This window comes from Sorex araneus, chromosome 5, assembly GCF_027595985.1.
Source record: "Sorex araneus isolate mSorAra2 chromosome 5, mSorAra2.pri, whole genome shotgun sequence".
Classification (NCBI taxonomy): domain Eukaryota; kingdom Metazoa; phylum Chordata; class Mammalia; order Eulipotyphla; family Soricidae; genus Sorex; species Sorex araneus.
In genome coordinates, this window is record NC_073306.1 from 42802616 (window position 1) to 42815261 (window position 12646).

A 12646-nucleotide genomic window follows, 5' to 3' on the forward strand; every position below is an offset into this window, starting at 1 on the left:
AACGTGTGGAGAGAGGCCTTGAGTATGGCTGTGGCTGGATCCAGGTTGTCTTCAGCTGCCGGGGCTCTGCTTGGGGCAGGGAGGAAAATTCAACCCATCGCCTCCAAGGGACCCCAGTGAAGACAGCCAGGCGCAGGGGCAAGAGACTCTTTAGTCATCACTTGGGCTAAAACTCAAACCCCCAATTAGCCTTTCATCTGCCCTCTTTTTGTTTGGGGAAGGGGACACACCTGATGGTGCTCAGGGCTCACTCCTGGCTCTTCGCTCAGGTGTCACTCATGGAAGGCTCCAGGGGTGAAACCTAGACCAGCCACGTGCAAAACAAATGCCCTACTTGCCGTGACCATCTTTCCGGCCCTCTTCTACCCTCTTACTCAACCTCTCAAGTCTAGAATCAGCGGCAAGACCCCAGATGGGTCCCTGTTAACTTTCTGTGGTTTCAAAGGGGATAGTTTGGGTTTCTTTGGTTTTGTTGGTGGTTTTGTTTGGGTGTTTTTTGGGTTGTTTTGTTGGTGGTGCTGGTTTTTGTTTTGTTTTGTTTTTGGTGGTGGTGGCGGTGTGTGTGAGTATGTGTGAGTGTGTGTGTGTCTGTGTGTCTGTGTTTGGTCAAACCTAACTGTGCTTAGGACTTACTCCTGGCTCTGTGCTTAAGGATCACTCCTGACAGGGCTATGGGGAACTGATATGGGGTGCTGATATTGAACCCAGGTCAGGCGTGTGCAAGGCAAGAACCCTGCCCCCTGTACTCTCTCCAGCACCCCCTCATTAGTATTTTAGACCTTTTATTTAAAACATTTATGACTTAATATCAGTACTATATAGTACTATATATGTATATAATATACATATACAACTGTACATGTATACTGTAAATTATATATTAAGTGTCTTATCTGTACCTATTTTATAAACCAGTATATCTGGGGCCACATAACACTTTCTCAGGTGAGAGCCAGACAGACAGTAAAGCAGGTAAGGGGCTTGCCCCGCACAGGCCGGCCCAGGTTCCGTCCCCGTATATGGTTCCCCAAGCGTGATCCCTGAGCTCAGAGCCAGAGAAAGCCCCGAGCACTGCCGGGTATGGTCCAAACCCCTCCAGAAAAATTAATTTCTCAGGTGAAAGGTATGGGTGGAGCGAGTTAGGACCTGCCCAACAGCAGAGCTGAGGCTTTGCCGTCCTCACCCAGGCCCAGACATACCTGCTCCGTGGGCCTCTGCCAGCCGCTCACCCCTAATTCTCAGGACCCTCGGGGAGGCGGCCCGCTGGGGCCGGAGCAAGAGTCCAACAGGGAGTTTGCACGTGCCTCGCACGCAGCCAGTCACGTTCCCGCCGTCAGCACTGCCAGGAGTGATTTCTGAGTGCAGAGCCGGGTGTACCGGGGTGTGGCCCCGAAACAGACTAAACAGGAAGAGAAAACCCAGTGCTCGGGGCCATTCCCCTGTGCCAGGAGAGCTAAGCCCGGGGAGGGGCCCGCCTGGCAAAGAGCCCACGGTGTGCCAGCACCACACCTGCCTCGGACTCCGGAGGGAAGCCGGTGAGAAACGGGGGCTCCAGGGTGCGACCCAGAAACCCACCGCAACACGATGCTCGGGCCAGAAACACACAGTTCCACGTCCGGCCGAGTCAGATCCCCCGGGGGCCGGCAGAGAGCCCTGTTTGCCCCCTCGGTTCTCACAGGAACTTGGGGCGTCTCAGTCTTTTCTGTTCCTCACCCAAACGCCAGGGAGTCTGACAGTCTGACGGGTCTGAGGTTTCCCTGGGGCTCCAGCCTCCTGGAAGCCTTTCTTCTCGGCCCCCTCCACCTTTGCCCAGCCTCTCTCCCCCTCTCCACTCTGCCCTCCTCCCTCCATCCCTTTCCCCCTCACTGCTCTCCCCCTTCTCTCTCTCTCTCTCTCTCTCTCTCTCTCTCTCTCTCTCTCTCTCCTTTTGTCTCTCTACCCCCTTCACCCTCCCCACTCCCCCTGCTCTCCCCTCTCTCCACCCTCCCTTCTCATCTCTCTCCCTCCTTCTCCTTCCCCCCCCTACACACACACACACACACACACACACACACACACACACACACACACACACACACACACACACACACACACACACACACACACACACACACCCGCGCGCACGCACACACACACCCTGCTCAGGGGCTACTCCCAGCACAGTGCTTGGGGCACCATGTGGTGCTGGAGGTCAAAGCCAGGGCTCCGCCCTTCGGCCATGCCTCCAGGCTCAGGGATCTGTTCTCTTGGGCCTGCTGAGGGCCCCCTCCCGTCAGCCACAGGCTAAGGTGCCAGGCCCAGGTGTGCTCCAGCATGTGTGACTCTGAGCGGTAGAGGCAGGTGCACCTGCACAGAGGCTTCTGCGAGCAGCTGGGAGCTGCCATGGCTGCCCTGCCACCCCCCCCACCCCGAAGACACCACCACCTGCGGGCTTTGCATTGTGGCTGCCCCCTGTCTTCTCCCCCTTCCTCTGTGAGCCCCGAAGCTCCTGACCCCGCTCCCGGCAGGAGGTGCCGGGACAGCCAGGGGCTCCACGAGTAAGAGAACACTGGAAACCCCCCCTCCACCTGGCCCTGCAGGGAGGCCCCTGCCAGCCTGTCCACCTGGGGGCTGGGGGGAGGGAGAGAGAGGAGGAGGGAAGGAGGGAGAGAGGAAGAAAGGGGAGAGAGGAAGAGAGACAGAGAAAGAGAGGGAGGGAGGAAGAGAAAAAGAGAGAGGGAAGAAATGAGGGAGAAAGAAAAAGAGGGGGGAGAGCGAGAAAAGGGGGAGAGGAGGAGAAGAGGAGGGAATGGGGCCAGCACTTTTTTGTTGTTGTTACTGTGTTACTGGAGCATTTTGGGAGCTGGCTGGCTGCCCCCAGGGAAAGAAGCTGGTAGAAACTTGTGGGGGGCGTGGGGGTGCGGGGAGTGGAGCCAAGTGGAATGGAGAGGGGGGGGCTGCTTCCTCCCCAGGCAGGCAAGCTAGTCCCAGCTGGGCCTGCTCCCCCTGACAGCTGTTTGGGGGCACAGCACCTCCCCCAGGGCTCACTCCCTGCTGTTCCCGCTCCTGTCACCTTGGCAACGGCTTCTTTAGGCTCCACAAATAGAAAAGGTCCCTTATGCCCCCGGAGGGGTGGGTTGGTGGGTGGGGGAGGGGCGCAGGGGTGGAGAACAAGTCCTCCTCGAGGTGGGGCTCCGGCGGGGTGCAGGACGCAACCAGGAGGCCTCCAGAGGGGCTGGCGAGTTTGGGGTGGGGGGTCCCGGGGCCATGTCCCCCGCTGGGAGGCCTGTTTCTCAGGCTCGTGGATAAACTCCAGGCCTTGAGCCGGCGCTTTGGCCTAAAGGTGAGGAGAAAGTTGCTGCCCGGGAGGGAGCCAGTGCTGGGGTGGGTGGGAGGGGGCGCTGGGGGGGCCCGGGTGGGGGGGGCGTTGCTGCGCCGTGCCCCCCGGGATCTCGTGGCTCCAGTCGCCAGGTCTTTGCTCCGGCTCCGTGGCCCTCCTTTCTCTGAGGAGAGCTGCCACACAGTGGCTTTGTTCTGTCACAGAGCGGCTTGTGTCTGCGGGGCCGGCAGCCCTGCAGGCCGGCTCCGCGGCCCTCCCAGCCCCGGGGGCTAGACGGGCGCCCCCTTAGAGACCCTGCGCCCCTTATCCGGCCGGATTCAACCCTTCCCCCCCAACCCCGCCCCCCGACTGCCATGGTAAAACCATGCAGCCGCCCAGGAGGGTCCCCTCCGCCCCCCGCCACAGGCCCAGCCTAGATGTCCGAGAACCTCCTGCTCGGAACCCAGCTCAGAGGACACGCGTGGAGGTGAGCATGTGCGCACGCGCGTGAGTGACAGCCTGGCCGCGGGGACACCTCAAGGGGCTTCCCTGCTGCCCTGACGTGGCCACCGGCCCCTGCGTCTGGCACCTGGTAGTAAGACTCCCAACAGGGGGTGGGCTTGTGCCCCCAGCAGCCTAAGAAGTTCCTTACCTACCTGCCTCACTCAGTCCCAGCCTTGGCGATGCCATTTCACAAAAGAAGCGGCGATGGTGCAAAAAAAGAAGGATGAACTATCCTCCAAAGAGATGTTCTCTGGGCTGGAGCTATGGTATAGCGGGTTCAACCCCCAGCACCCCATCTGACCCTCTGAGTCGTGGTCAGCCCTGAGCACAGAGCCCTTAGCACCACTAGGTGTTGACACCCCCACCCCACCCCACCCCACCCCACCCCCCAAAAAAAAAGTTTTTCTCTGTCTTTTAAATGATTCAATTCAGCTCAGCCGACTCTCAATTAGCACCTTGTAAGGGCTAAGCCTAACCTAATGCTGACCATCTGGGAGATAGAGCGACTAGCCAGAGTTCAAATGATAATAGGTGCTGGGGAAACTTGAGTTGTGCCTTGAAAAATGAGTTTCAGGACTGGAACAGAAGGAAGATTATCTCAGCTGGCACCCAGAGCCTGGAGAGGTGGGAGGCCCGTGAGCTGGTGACTGCGCGCATGCGTGTGTGTGTGTGTGTGTGTGTGTGTGTGCGCGCGCGCGCACGCGCGCGCAGGGGCGGGGGAACATCCGTGTGGGACAGCCTGCGCTCCGCTCGTCGTGGGAGGGGTGTGTGGCCAGTAGGCCGCCGCCGCGCCTGCCCCTGCTCTTTCCTCACCTCGTAGCCGTCAGCACGAGGCTCCCAAAGGACCAGCCGAGGGCCCGACAGACAGTACAGCAGGCAGGGCGCTCCCTTGCACTCAGCTGTCCCCGGCACCACAGATGGTCCCCTGAGCCCCGAGCACAGAGCCAGGAGTAAGCCCCTGAGCACAAGCAGCTGTGGTGTCCCCCAAAATCAAAACGCCTGCGCCCAGCTGCTGTCTTCCCCTATGCTCACTCTCAGGAGCTCTGGCCTAGCAGAGGCCCCATTCCTCTCCCCTGTCATTCTCTTCCCTTCCCCTCGGTCTGTGGGATTCGCCTCGTGGACACACCCCACCTGCCCTCACGCACCTTCTGTCCATTGACGAGGGTCCACGGACTCAGGGGAACCCAGATGGCTTCAGACTCCCATCCCGCGGCCTCATACCTCAGGGAACTCTGCTTGTTTTTTGGCTTGGGGTCCACAGCCGGCAGGGCTGCTCCCAGTACAGTGCTCAGGGCTCTGTCCTGGTGGTGCGGGGGTCCAACGGACTGAGAGAGAGCTCAACTCAGCCAGAGACTCCATCACCGGGCCCCCCAGGGAAGCCCCCCGGGGGTCCTTCTGCAGGGAACAGAGCCCTGATGGGAAAAGCAGAGTCTCCCACTTAGCTCTGGTTTCTGACCCAGCTTCATCACTGACTAGTTTTACGACCCTCATCAAGTGACTTAATCTCTGTAAACCTCAATTTCCTCATCTATAAAACAAAGATGATTGTGTTTACCACCGGCTGTAAAGATGAATGCGATGACCTTAAGGGGACCTGGCAGACGTGTGCACAGCTAGCAGGGGTCTGCCGTCTGCCCTCCGGCCCAGGACAGCGCCCTCGCCCTCGTCTGGGTGCTGTGCCTGCCCCGTGCCTGCTTCCTGCCGAGCTGACCCCCATCACACACCCCTGCACAGCTGCTAGGATCATCTTCCTCGGAGATAATCGCCTTCTGGGGTCAACTCATTATCAGTGGTCACACCTAAATCTTTGCGAGGGGCTCGGCTAGTAGCAAGGTAACTTCTGGGTGGCCATCTCTGGGGAGGGGCGGGGGGGGCTTTAAGACCCTGCCCCCAGTGCCCACTGAGTCACACTCACTGTGGGCAGCTCCCTATCCTGCAGCTCCCCCTCTCTCTCCCTTTTGCGTCTGCCCGACCTGCCATGGGCCTGCACAGGCCTCCACTTCCCTGCTCTCGGGTCTGAGGCTCCTGTTTCCTCACCCGTCCCTCCAACATGACCTGTACAGTTCCGTCTGTCGTCAGCAAGTACTCTGAGGCGTGCCTGGTGGCACAGAGGGGAGAGCTGGGTGCCCAGACTCTTCCCGGCAGTGGGTAGAGAGGGTCCTGCCTTGTCGGGGGGTGTGGAACTTGGGCTGACACGCTCGGTGTGTGCTCTGCCGTGGCAGCGCCCTCCGAGGCTGCTGCCCGGACCAGCTGATTTCCGCTATCTCTCGCCGTCAACCTTTGTTACAGGTAATGCACCAGGCATTACATGGCAAATGAAGTCAGTTTTTCTTCATTGACAGCATTGTAGAAATCACGGGGCAAATTCTCTCAGCTCTTACTTGTGGGAACAAAAAAAAAAAAAAAGTAATGTTGCTTGTAAAATAAAATGGAACTCAGCCTCTTTATCTGCCTCACAGGCGTTTTGTTAGAAATGAGAGTCAGCTTATAAAAATGCTTTGAGAGGTTCACAGCAACGTACAAACAACAGGTCGTATTTTAAGACCAGCTGCCATGTGTTGGGCACCCACGAGCTCTGAACGAAGTCAGCGTTCCTCTTCGTGCTTTAATTAGCCATCATCTCCCACTTGGGGCTAAGCTGTATTCTGTGTGGTACGTATCCTCCTTTACAGAAAGAACGTCAAGATTCAGAGAGGTTAAGCAAGTTGTTTAAGGTTGCACCGCTTTTCATTCCAGTAACAGAACCAAGAACCAGACCCCGGTCTGTCTGACTCGGACTCCCGTGTGTTAGCGTAGACCATCCTTCATCTCCCTGCCGAGGGTGGCTGGAAATGTTAAAGCCAGTTTCCTCTTCACCATCCCAAGTTGCCTTATAAGGAATCCCGGTCACAGGACATTTGGCAGGTTTTCCAGATGGCAGCAGAGCAGGCAAAAGACATTAAATGGAAGGAGAGACCCCAGAGCGCCTGCCCGTGTTTTTGTAACAACAGTTCCCGCTCACGGAGAAACTGCCTTTAGCTCCGCTTCCCCTCTCCGGCTCCCAGCCATCAGCCCAGAGGGGCTGACCTGGGAACTCTCTGTGGATGTTTTCAGAGTTTTGGTTTTTGTGTGTTCGTTTTGGGGCCACACTTGGCAGTGCTCAGGGGTTACTCCTGGCTCTGCACTCAGGAGTTATTCCTGGCCGTGCTCTGAGTCCCAAGTGGGGTGCCGGGAATCAAACCTGGGTCAGTCGCGTGTAAGGCAAATGCCCTCCGTGCTGTACTATCGAACCAGCCTTGTTTCTGCGTTTCCTGTAAGGAGCATCCTCATCTGCTGATGTGACTTATGGGCTCTGACCTCTAGCGCCAGCCTCAATCTCAGTCACTCCCTGCGGTCAGATGTTGGGTTGGGGCTGTAGCTCCGCAGGAACAGTCCCTATTGTACGAGGCCTCGGCTTCCATCACCAGTGCTCAGGGAACAAAGTGGAAAGGGAAGGAGCCCAGCACACATTGCTGGGGGGAGCAGTCTTGGAGAGCAGTCCTTTTTTTTTTATTATTATTTTATTTTATTGAATCACTGTGAGATAGTTACAAGCTTTCATGTTTGGGTTACAATCTCACAGTGATCAAACACCCATTCCTCCACCAGTGCACATTCCCCACCACTGATATTCCAGGTATACCCCCCCCTTTCCCACCCTCCTCCTGCCTCCATGGCAGACAATATTCCCCATACTCTCTCTCTCCTTTTGGGCATTATGGCTTGCAACACAGACACTGAGAGGTCATCATGTTTGGTTCATTATCTACTTTCGGCATGCATCTCCCATCCCAACTGATTCCTCCAGCCATCATTTTCTTAGTGATCCCTTCTCTGTTCCATCTGCCTTCTCCCCTCCGCTCATGAAGCAGTCTTCCTACCTAACTTCCCACTGTTCTCGCTCCTGTCCCCAGACGTGGTGTCTCCAGCCGCCCCATCCCTCCAGGTCCCTAAATACACCATAGAAATTTGGAGTTTGTGTTTGTTTTTTGGACTTAGGGCCACAAACAGCAGTGCTCAGGACTTATTCCTGGGTTCTGTGCTCACGGGGCCCATAGGCAGTGCCAGAGATCAAATGCGTGCAAGGCAAGTGCCTCAACCCTTGTCCTGTCTCTCTAGCCCCTGGTAGGTTTTTTTTGCCTATAAGTCTTGCCCCGCGCTCTTCTTTTTGACATGTTCTTACACTCTGAATGCTGTGAGCTACTTCCGTCCTGAGAATCCTCTGCACCCCTTCCTAAGCTAAGCCCTTTCCTCTGTTCTCACTAGCCTGCGCTTATCTCCACAGTCTGCTCCGCCGTGTCCACTTACCGTGTCTCCCGGTCTGCGCTGTAACCTAATCTGTCCTGGGCCCCAGCACCAGGCACAGGCCTTGGTCTGTAGAAGGTGCCAAGCGATGATTGCTGAGTGAATGAAGGCTGAAGAGTACCTCTTCACTTCACTTTCCCTTAACCTCTGACCGGTGGTGGTTAGTAAGGAGTGAAGTTATTCCTCTCCCTGGGGTGTCCTGCCCTCCCCGTAGACCAGGAAACACCAGCCGAGTCCGGCGCAGCAGACATGCACGGGCTTCTGACCAGTGACTGGCCCTCTGGAAGTTCTATCCTGTGGCACAAAGATTCCCAGCCTTTCTGCGATGGAGCCTTTCCTTTGGTCTTGAACCTGGGATCAATAGAGACCCACTGTTGACAAGGGGCATGAGGAAGGAGACCTGCTGGGTAATCCCTCACAGCTGGGGGGCACCTTAATCCTTTTTTTTTTTTTTTTTTTTTGCTAGAGCCAGCTGGTTTGGGAGGGTGAATGGGCCTCTTGAGATCCTAAGAGACTCACAGGTTAGAGTCCTGGCGGGGGGAGGAGGAGGCACTCTCTCAGAATCCAATTACAGGCTCGGTTCCCAGGATCTGCCCCGCTCCCGGACAGAAAGGGCTGATGAGGCCCCCTCCATCCACTGATCCGGTTCCATCTTCCTCCGAGGCCACAGCCTTCCCAGCAGCAGAGGAAAGAGTTGCTGGGATGCGGGTCAATGAGAAACGAAGCCACTGCCCACTGGGAGGGAAACAGGAAGAAAGATCTAGAGAGATTTCTGCAACAGACTCCCACAAAGTCCCCATCCTAGCCTCAGGGAAAGAGGTGGGTCTCCTCCAGTATCGAGGCCAGAGTGGGAAATGCCCTATGAGGGCTTGGAGAGGGAGAAAAATTCATCTTCTCCCCATAATTTGCAGCAGACATTTGCTGAGCCTCTGTGAACACATAGATTATTATGTTGAATAAAAATAGAAGGGAAGCGATCCTTACAGCCTTCTAGTTAATGAACATTTTTCTTTGAAGTTTTAATAAAGAAGAAAAGAATAAGAAGCAAAAGACATGTGATCAAGGGACTGGAGCGATAGCACAGTGGTTAGGGCGTTTGCCTTGCACATGGCCGACTTGGGTTCGATTCCCAGCATCCCATATGGTCCCCTGAGCATCACCAGGAGTAATTCCTGAGTGCAGAGCCAGGAGTGACCCCTGTGCATCACCGGGTGTGACACAAAAAAAAAAAAAAAAAAAAAGAGAAAAAGATTGACTTCAAAGGCAGTGTCTAGTTGGGTGAATAGATGCACAAAAGATTAAAGGAGTCCCGTGTTCCATCTGAGACACCGTTGACTATCAGATGTGCTTTTGTGTTATTTTTCACAAAAGAAAGCAATGCCAATTAGACCCGTGCCATCCCCTGCAATATGTATTCAAAAGATGTTAAAATGTGTGTGTTGGTGGGGGGAGGGGAGGGGAAATCAGAGGCCGGGAGAGATAATCAATGAAATACGTAGACAGGATAAATCACGGATGAATCAAGCAAACAATAGAAGCATTCAAGAATTCTGAGGGAAAACCCATAATTGAGGGTTAAGGCAAACAGAAAAAATAGGAGCCGAGCCAGGACCCAAAGAAGCTTAAGCCTTAAGTCACTGAAGCAGAAGAAGGGCATTCCGGAAGATGGAAGCTCTGAGAGGGAATCCCAGAGGCGCCAGCAGGATGTGTTTTATGGGCAGTGAGTAGAGCAGTGAGGGCCACTGGACGTGAGCAGAGGCTGGACAGGTGGAGGGTCTTCAAGAGACCAGAATGTTGTCCAAACCAAAGTGGCCACGGAGTTAGACCCATATCATCCAGGTTTTAAGGGGAAAACTTTTGGGGCTGGAGCAGTAGCACAGCGGGTAGGGCATTTGCCTTGCATGCGGCTGACCCGGGTTCGAATCTCAGCATCCCATATGGTCCCCTGAGCACTGCCAGGGGTGATTCCTGTGTGCAGAGCCAAGAGGAACCCCTGTGCATCATTGGGTGTGACCCAAAAAGTAAAAATAATAAAATAAGGGGAAAACTTTTTGTGGGACAAGCTGGAGTCCCTACATTCTTCACTTGATCTTAGCCAAAAGCCGAAAAGGGATGTTCCTGCATGTCTTATCCATCCATCCATCCGTCCGTCCATCCATCCATCCATCCAACAATACTGATGGAACATATAAATTCAGGGTACTTGTTGGGAATTTTTTCTCTTTTTGGTTTTTGTGACACCCCTGGCTGTGTTCAGAGATCACTCCTGGTAGGGTTTGGAGGATCATATGTGTTGCCGGGGATTGAACCTGGGTGGGCTGCATGCAGGAAAGCACCTCACCCCACTGTACTATCCTCTCCAGCCCCAAAACTTGAGGTACTTTGAATGGGAAAAAGGAATCATGTCAGCTCTCCCATGACCCCTGCAGTGACTGAGCAGGGTCCATCAGTGCCCCAGGTTTTGAGTTTGGGTTTGTATGGTTTCGGGACCACACTCAGCTGTGCTAAGGAATTCCTTCTGGCTCTGTGCTCATGGATCACCCCTGGAAGTGCTCTGAGGATCATATATGCTGCCAGGGATCGAACCCTGGTTATCTGTGTGCAAGGCAAGCACCTTACCTGCTGTGCTGTCCGTTCGGCCTGTTTCCATTGTGTTGTTGTTATTGTTTGTTTCGGGGCCACACCTGGCTATGCTCAGGGCTTGTTCCTGGCTCTGCGCTCAGGGATCATTCCTGATGGGGCTCAGGAGACCAGGTGGAGTGCCAGAAATTGAACTCAGGCTGGCCGTGTGCAAGGCAAGTTCCCTCCCTGCTGTGCTCTCTCTCCAGTCCTCCACCAGTGTTTAAGTCAGTGACTCAGAGTTACCAGGGGCAGTCTCTGACCCTCCACCACCCTGCTGGTTAGGGGCAGCACTAGCATCCATTGCTGGCTTGCTCTCTGGAGTGCGTCCTTTCACCGCTAGACACCGCATCTGGAGGGGCGATGCTTCGAGGGAGCTCAGAAAAGCTGGGAGGAAGGAAGGGGCCTGTGTGGGTCAGGGGAACAGGCAGGCTACCCTCAGGCCCCCAGACAGTCTCTACGGTGACGATGGCTTGGGTTAAAGGGACAGAAACGCAAAGGATAGTTTATGTCAGAAAGAGGTTTTTCATTTGTTGGGTTTTTGTTGTTGTTGTTGTTGGAGGGAGGAGCATACCTGGAGGTGCTCTGGACTTATTCCTGGTGCTGAGATCACTCCTGCCTTGTAGGGGATGAGGGATCAAACCCCGGTCAGCTGCGTGTAAGGCAAGCACCCTACCCACTGCACAATCTCTCCAGCAGTTTTTTTGTTATTGTTGTTGTTGTGTTGTTGTTGTTGTTGTTGTGTTGTTGTTGTTGTTGATGTTGCTCTTTAGGGGTCACAACCAGCGATGCACAGGGGTTCTTCCTGGCTCTGCGCTCAGGAATTACTCCTGGAGTGCTCAGGGGACCATATGGGATGCTGGGAATCAAACTCGGGTCTGCCGCATGCAAGGCCAATGCCCTGCCTGCTGTGCTATGGCTCCAGCCCGTTTTAGTTTTTTTAATTGGTGGAAAATGAATTTGGAATACCTCTTCAAGGTGGGCTAGAGAGAAAAAATGCGACTCAGAAATACCAATGAGAAAGTTACTGTAATCGTTTAAGGATATCTGGCCTGGAGCAATGCTGAAAAATCATGATCTCCTTTTCTTTAATCTCAAAAGGGTAAGGATGTGTATACACTCCCGCAAATGCCTTGGAGACTTTGATCTAAGGACTTTAAGCTGCCATGGGCTTTGTGCCTGGCCCAAGCATATACTGACATTGTTGATTCTAAAATAATGGTCTTGGGTCTTGGGTTTATCATGAGCAGGGCGAGGTGGGGGAAGTGTAAATCCAAAGGTGGAGTTCCAAAGGACTTTCCCTAATTATTATAGACCCTAGGGATTTAAGGATAGTTTTCCTTGCTAAACTCCTTTTTCCACTTTGTAGATCCTGAATTTTGCATTATTTTCCTAGGGATAGTCACCCCCCCCCCCCATCAAATGTTTGGTCTCTTCCAACCCTGCTGTCTCCCAGATAAAAACACGAAAGACTGAGAATGAGGCTCAGTTCTGACTCTGGGAGAGCACAGGGCTGTGCCCTGACTCCTCTGCGCCCCGCTCCCCATCACTCCATGGTCCACCCTCAGCTGGGGAGGGCAGCCCCAGGAAACCTGTGCCTGGGCAGGATTTCATGATTCGGTAACAAGGAGGAGGTTTCCTCTTTTGCTTGGCAATAACTGTGTCTGTCCTTCTGAGGTTCTCCCGCAGGGAACATGGCATCTGTCAAATCCCTCCAGATTCCTGAGCAACTTACTGCCAGTTGTGGGACTGGAGAGACAGCTTGACGGCAGAGTACATGCTTAGTATGTAGGAGGCCCTGGTTTGAACTCTTGGGCACCATTGGGATTCATGGTGGCACTGAGCTGGGAGTAGACCCTGAGCATTTCTGGGTATGACCTAGAAGCAGAAAAAGAAGAAGAG

General features: G+C 54.6%; 1 protein-coding gene across 4 annotated transcripts in view; it reads left to right on the top strand.

Moving 5' to 3' along the window:
• PHC2 (polyhomeotic homolog 2) overlaps positions 1–12646 on the top strand; it is a 124434-nt gene that overhangs the window by 78806 nt on the left and 32982 nt on the right. Inside the window, exon 1 of one of the 4 annotated variants that reach the window (XM_055140340.1) lies at positions 3181–3322. The exons of the other annotated variants lie outside the window; for them this stretch is intronic. The gene's annotated coding sequence lies outside the window, so the exon portion shown is untranslated. Of the gene's footprint in view, positions 1–3180; positions 3323–12646 lie in introns of those variants that run through there. 4 annotated transcript variants of the gene reach the window in all.